Genomic DNA, 7,141 nt, shown 5'->3' with positions numbered 1-7,141 from the left:
AGCCATATCCTGATCCCCCACCACCACTAGCACCTGCATCTTCCATTCGAGTGTGAGCTTTCAAGGCATTAACTGTTCCCACAGCCTTGTCCCAGTCCTGCCCAGGCCTGGAGCTGCCAGGAGTTGGCCTCACCTCTCTCATCTCACATCCCTGCCCAGTGTGGGCTCACTGTGTGCCCAGTGGCAGACGCTCAGTACATGAGTAAGTGTGTCCTGATGGGGCCAGACCTCCAGTTGTCTCCCACTGGGACTGTGACCAGGAGCCCCATCTCATCCTGGGCAGGAGAAGCAAGGCTCAGACCCTGTCCCCTAGAACCTCCTCCTCCAGGACAAGGCAAGGCCAGCCAGGGGAAATTATAGGGTCTACCCAGACACTGTGATTACCGTCTCTTCCATTAACTATAACTTAAGATCTTTTAGTCACCGTATCTGCAGGAACAGACACAGAGCCAGTTTTGTTGAATGAAAGAGTAAATGAATAAATGAATGAGCACCAAAGGCCATGTGCCAAATGACAGAGAACAAACGCAGGGGTGAAGTGATCAGAGAAGGGAGGCTGCTCACTGGTCCCAGAGGCAGACTGGGTTAGGACCTCAAGACCCAAGAAATGTAGTCAGTTCCCTTGGTTTTCCTTTTGCTTCATATATGTTAGACTTGGAAGAGAAGAAGTCAAAAATCTGGAAGCTACAACAAGCACAGACACAAAACAAAAGCCCCAACAAAAGCCTGATCTCTCTAGTCAAAGGACAAAGCAAGGGGCAGCTTAGCAAGACCAAAAACTTTTATACAATAACCAGTCTACTCCACCCAAACACTAGAAGGAAAGAAAACAAAAAACTCTGGCCCCACTCATACCCATACCCACAAAGACCAAATGGAGGAGTCTAGACTTCCATCCTCAAGAGGCTATAACAAGGAACCCCAGAGTCCCCACTGAGGTAATGTCAGAGAAGGACAGGTATGGAAACAGGATCTTCATCCCCACTGGGCTCTCTCTCCCAACAGTGTCAGTGGAGGCTGTGGGGAGCCTGAACTTCACCTCTCTCTTGCCAGTAACAAAAACAGCCCTCCCATTCTTGATGGAGTCAAAGCAGGCCTAGTGGGGAATCAAGACTTTCATCATCACCTAGCAAACAAGGCCACGTCATCACTGTATCAGTGGTGCCCACATGGGGAGCCAGTTTTCCTACCCACACCCAAAAGTAGTAAGGATCCTATTCCCTCCAAAGGCAACAGAGTGGGGAACTTGGAGGTAGACTATATCAGATAAAATAGACTTCAGAGCAAAGAAAATTATCAGAGACAGAGACATTATATCATAATAAAAATGTTGATTCACCAAGAAGATACATCAATCCTAAATGTGTGTGCACCAAACAGAACTGCAAAATATGTGAACTCAAAACTAATGGGCAGCATCCCCCCTCCCCTACTAGAGCAGTGGCAGAGAAAACCATCTAAAACAAAAGGTTTAAGTAAGATCCAGAATCTCCTAAGATAATGCAAATTCCCAGGTTTCAATAAAAAGTCATCATCATACCACAAAAAAGAAAGGTCTCAAACTGAATTTAAAAAGACAATCAGGGGCTTCCCTGGTGGCGCAGTGGTTGAGAGTCCGCCTGCCGATGCAGGGGACACGGGTTCATGCCCCGGTCCGGGAAGATCCCACATGCCGCGGAGCGTCTGGGCCCGTGAGCCATGGCTGCTGAGCCTGCGCCTCCAGAGCCTGTGCTCTGCAATGGGAGAGGCCACAACAGTGAGAAACCCGCGTACTGCAAAAAAAAAAAAAAAAAAAAAAAGACAATCAGATATCAACAACAATATGAAAAAAATGTCAGAATTATCTGACAAAGATTTTAAAGCACTCATCACTTTTTAAATGCTTCAATGAGCAATTACAAGCCCATTTGAAATAAATGAGGGGAAGAAAGAATCTCAACAGAGAAACAGAAGATATAAAGAAGAACCAAAGGGCAATTTTAGAACTGAAAAATACAGTACCAAAAAAACAAACTCAGTAGTTGGGCTTAAGAGCAGAATGTAGAAGAAAGAGGAAATAATTAGTGCACTGGAAGAAAGGACAATAGGCATTACCCAATCTGAACAATAGAGAGAAAAATAAACTGAAAAACTAGTAGAGCCTCAGGGTCCTGTGGGATTATAACAAATGACCTAACATTCATTTCACCAGAGTCCTGGAAGGAGAGGAGAAAGAGGACAGGACTGAAAAGTATTCAAAGAATGACACGGCGACCTAAGACAGCAGGCCACATCAGCCGGGCATGGCAGCATGGAGCTCAGCCTTGGCAGCACCTCTGCTCTGTGGAACCTGCCGGCTTCCTCTTCTCCACTGTGCCCAGTGAATGTTTGCCTTGCAGACTGAGGGGGGAGATCAAAGAGACCCAAATTCTCAAAGAAAAGTTTCCTCGAGCTACAGCTATCAAAGTCACTGACATTTCAGGAGACTGTAGGACAATGTATGAAATTCAAGTCAAATCGGAAGAATTTAAGAAGAGAACTGTCCAGCAGCACCAGATGGTAAATCAGACACTAAAAGAAAAGATCAAATGTATGCATGGATTGTGGATATTTACCTCTGTCCCCAGACACTGACCACGTCCTGGCTACATAGATATTGCTGCTGAAACCTTGGATGAATCTTATTGCCACCATTCTTTCCTAGGCATATGACAAAAAATTTATCTATTTTATTCATAGACATTTCCATATTGTAATTATAGAAGAATATGGTATCTATTTAGATGTTAATTAAAGGCGACAGACAATTAAAAAATTTTTTCATTACAAAAAAAAAAGTATTCAAAGAAAGAGTGGTTGAAAACTTCCCAGGTTTGACAAAAGACATAAACCTTCAGATTCTAGGAGCTAATTTTACCCAAAGAGTATAAATACAGAAAAAGCCATACAAGACACACCATAAATAAACTTCTGAAAGCGAAAGACAAAGACAAAATCTTGAAAGCAGCCAGAGAAAAATGATATGTTAATACTGGGGGAAAGCAATGAGAATAATAGTAGATTTCTCATCAGAAACTATGGAGGCCAGTGGAAGTGACACAATGTTCTTCAAGTGCTGAAAAAAAGGCTGCCTAACCCAAAATTTTATACCCAGCAAAAATGCCCTTCTTTAATTAAAGGGAAATCAAGACATTCTCCAGTGAAAATAAACTAAGAGAACTTGTCCCCAGCAGACCTACCCTAAAAGAAAGGCTTAAAAAGTTCTGTAAAGAGAAAGGATGCTACTAAACAAAAAAAAACCTTGGAACATGAGGAAAGAAGAAAGAATACAGTGAGCAAAAATGTGGATAAATACTATAAGTTTCCCTTCTCTTGAGTTTTCTAAACATGTTTGATTATCAAAGCAAAAATTACAATACCGTTTGATGTAGTTCTAAATGTATGTAGAGAAAATATTTTAAACAACAATATTATAAGTGGAGAAAATAAAGGTAGTTAAAGGGAGGTAATGTTTCTATACTTTATTCAAACTGGTGAAATGATGATATTCTAAGTTATATATCAAGCATGTAATGCCTAGAGCAACCATTAAAAAAGTTACACAAAGAGATACACTCAAAAACATTACAGATAAATCGAAGTGGAATTTTTTAAATGTTCAAACTAACCCACAGGCACACAGAAAAAAGAAAACAGAGAAACAAACCACAGAAAATAAACGAAAGACAATGGCGGAATTAAGCTCTAATATATCAATAATTATATTAAATATAAATGGTCTAAGTATACCAATTGAAAGAGGTGGCAGAAATGGATTAACAAACATGACCCAACTACATGCTGTCAACAAGAAACTCATTTCAAATACAACAACATAGGCAGGTTGAAAGCAAAGGGATGGAAAAAAATATATCATGCAAACATTAAATAAATAAAAGGAGTATAATAATATCACATTACATAGACTTCAAAGAAAATTACTATAGATAGAAAAGGATAATAATGGTAAAATGATCAGTCCACCAAGAATGCATTCTGTTTTTCTATTTTTGTTTTTTTTTTTTGGCCATGTGGCACAGCATGTTGGATCCTAGTTCCCTGACCGGGGATTGAACATGTGTCCTCTGCAGTGGAAGAGTGGAATCTTAACCACTGGACGGCCAGGGAAGTCCCAAGAATGCATTCTTATATACATTATTCTTGTATACTTGTGTATACACTTAGAATGTGTATATATCCTAAATGTGTTTATACCAAACAAAAGAGCTGCAAAATATAAGAAGTAAAAACTGACAAAACTGAAAGGAAAAAGAGATAAATCCACAATTATAGTTGAGTGCTTTAAGTCTCCTCTCTCAGAAACTAGACAGAAAAGCAACAAGGATATGGAAGAACTCAACACCATCAACCAAGAAAATGAACTGACATTTAAAGAACAATCCACACAACAGCAGAATACACATTTCTTTCAAGTGTCCATGGAACATATAGAAAAATAGGGTATACCCTAGGCCATGAAAAAAAATCTCAACAAATTTGAAGGAATTTAAGTCATTCAGAGTGTGCTCTTCAACCACAATAAAACCAAATGGAATGGAAATCAATAGCAGAAAGATAACAGAAAATTTTCCAAACATTTGGAAACTAAACAACACACTTCTAAATAACCCATGGATCAAGAAAACAGTCTCAAGGGAAATTTTTTTAATGAAACAATGAAAATGAGAATACAACAATCAGAAGTTGTAGGACACAGCTAAAGCAGTGCTGAGAGGGAAATTTATAGTACTGAATGCATACATGAGAAAAGAGGAAAGGTCTCAAATAAATAATCTAAGCTCCCACATATAAAAGAAGAGCAAAATAAACCCAAAGGAAACATACAGATGGAAGGAAATAATAAGGTAAGAACATAAACGAAATTAAAACAGAAAAACAATAGAGAAGATCAATGAAACAAAAAACTACTTCTTTGGAAAGATCAATAAAATTGACAAATCTCTGGCAAACTGACCAAAAAAAAAAAAAAAAGAAAGAAAAAAAATTAGGAAAACACAAATTGTCTTAATAGGAATAAAACAGAGGATATTACCACAAACTCTGCAGATACAAAAAGAATGATAAGGCAATATGTAAACAACTCTATACCCATAAATATGACAACTAAAATAAAATGGGTTGATTCCTCAAAAAAACACAAGGTACCATAATTCACTCAATATGAAAACAAGAATGTGAATAGCCCTATAATGATTAAGAAATTTGAATTTGTGATTTAAAATTTCTAAAAAGGAAACCTCCAGGCCCAGATAGTGCTACTGATGAATCCTATCAAATGTTTAAAGAAAAATTAATGCTATTCTATAGGATTTCTTCCAGAAAATAAAGAGAAGGGAACACTCCCCAATTCATATTATGAAGCTTATATTACTCTGATGCCAAAACCAAAGACTGTGAAAGAAAGAGAGGCGGGAGGGAGAGAGAGAGAGGGGGAGGGAGGGAGAGAGTGGAGAAAGGAGGGAGCGAGAAGGGGAGAGAGGGCGAGAGGGAGGAAGGAAAGAAAGAAACTACATGAATGTAGATGCAAAAATCCTTCCCAAATATTAGCAAATAGAATTCAGCAATATATATAAAGAATTACACACAGTAACCAAGTGGGATATGTTCCATGGATGCAAAGCTGGTTCAGTATTAACAAGCTAAAAAATAAAAATCAGGGGCTTCCCTGGTGGCGCAGTGGTTGAGAGTCCGCCTGCCGATGCAGGGGACACGGGTTCGTGCCCCGGTCCGGGAAGATCCCACGTGCCGCGGAGCGGCTGGGCCCGTGAGCCATGGCCACTGAGCCTGCACGTCCGGAGCCTGTGCTCCGCAACGGGAGAGGCCACAACAGCAAGAGGCCCGCATACCACAAAAATTAAAAAATATATATATAAATAAAAATCATATAATGATATTAATTGATGTTGAAAGAGTATTTGATAAAATTCAACATCCATTTATGATATTTTAAAAAAGAATGATGCTCTCAAAAAACTAGGAATAGTGGGGAACTTACTTGACTTGATAAAGGGCATCTATAAACAACCTACAGCTAACATTGCAGTTAATGGTGAAAGACTGAATGTTTTTCCCCTGAGTTCTGGAACAAGGCAAGGTGTCACTCTCACCATTCTTATTTAACATATTGGTGAAAGTTCTAGCTAGTGCAATAATGAAACAAAAAGGGAAATAAAAGACATGCAAATCAGAAGAGAAGAAATAAAACTGTTTCTATTAGTATTTGTAGATGACCTGATTATCTATGTAGAAATCTACAAAAATTCTCTTAGAAATAACAAGTGAATTCAGCAAGGTTGCAAGATACAAGGAAACATGCAAAACTCAGCCGCATTTCTATATACTAGCAGTAAACACATGAACACCAAAATGTTTAATATAATAATTGCTCAGATATAATTTATAATTGCTCAGAAATAATATATTAAGATGTAAATCTAACAAAACATGTACAAGGCTTGTGCAGACAACTACACAGTGCTGATGAAAGAAATCAAAGAAGATCTAAATAATCATTCAAGGATTAGAAGACTCAACAAAGAGATCAATTCTCCTCAAATTGATACACAGTTTTAATGAAATTTCTATCAAAATTCTAGAAAGACAAAGACATACATATATAATACACACACACAATGGTATTCTAAAATTAATTTCAAATGCAAAGGAACTAGCATAGCTAAAACAATTTTAGAAAAAAGGAATAAAGTGAATGGAATTGGTCTACCCAAGTTCAACATTACTGTACAGCTACAGTGATCAATACGGCATACTGGCAGAGAGATAGAACTGTATATCAATGGAATAGAATAGAGAGCCCAAAAGTAACTCACACAGATATGCCCAGCTGATATTTTTTATTGAAATATAGTTGATGTACAATATTATATGTTACAGGTTTTCAATATGGTGACTCGCAATTATTAAAGGTTATACTCCATTTATAGTTATTATAAAATATTGGTTGTATTCCCTATATTGTACAATATATCATTGTAGCTTATTTTATACATAATAGTTTGTAACTCTTAATCCCTTACTCCAGAGTCCCTCCCCCATTCCCTCTTCCTGCTAATTAGTGATGACCACTAATTTGTTCTCCGTA

At 38.1% G+C, this 7,141-nt stretch overlaps 1 pseudogene across 1 annotated transcript; it reads left to right on the top strand.

The window, feature by feature from the left end:
• Positions 1-2,282: 2,282 nt before the first annotated feature.
• On the top strand, positions 2,283-2,677 carry LOC309837429 (bolA-like protein 3; annotated as a pseudogene). The gene has a single exon. The product of its transcript is annotated as a bolA-like protein 3 (transcript).
• The last annotated feature ends 4,464 nt before the right edge of the window (positions 2,678-7,141 follow it).

Source organism: Grampus griseus (assembly GCF_964374135.1).
Source record: "Grampus griseus genome assembly, chromosome: 19".
NCBI classification, from domain to species: Eukaryota; Metazoa; Chordata; class Mammalia; order Artiodactyla; family Delphinidae; genus Grampus; species Grampus griseus.
Note: the sequence above shows the minus strand (reverse complement) of the source record. Positions and strands in the feature narration are given on the sequence as shown.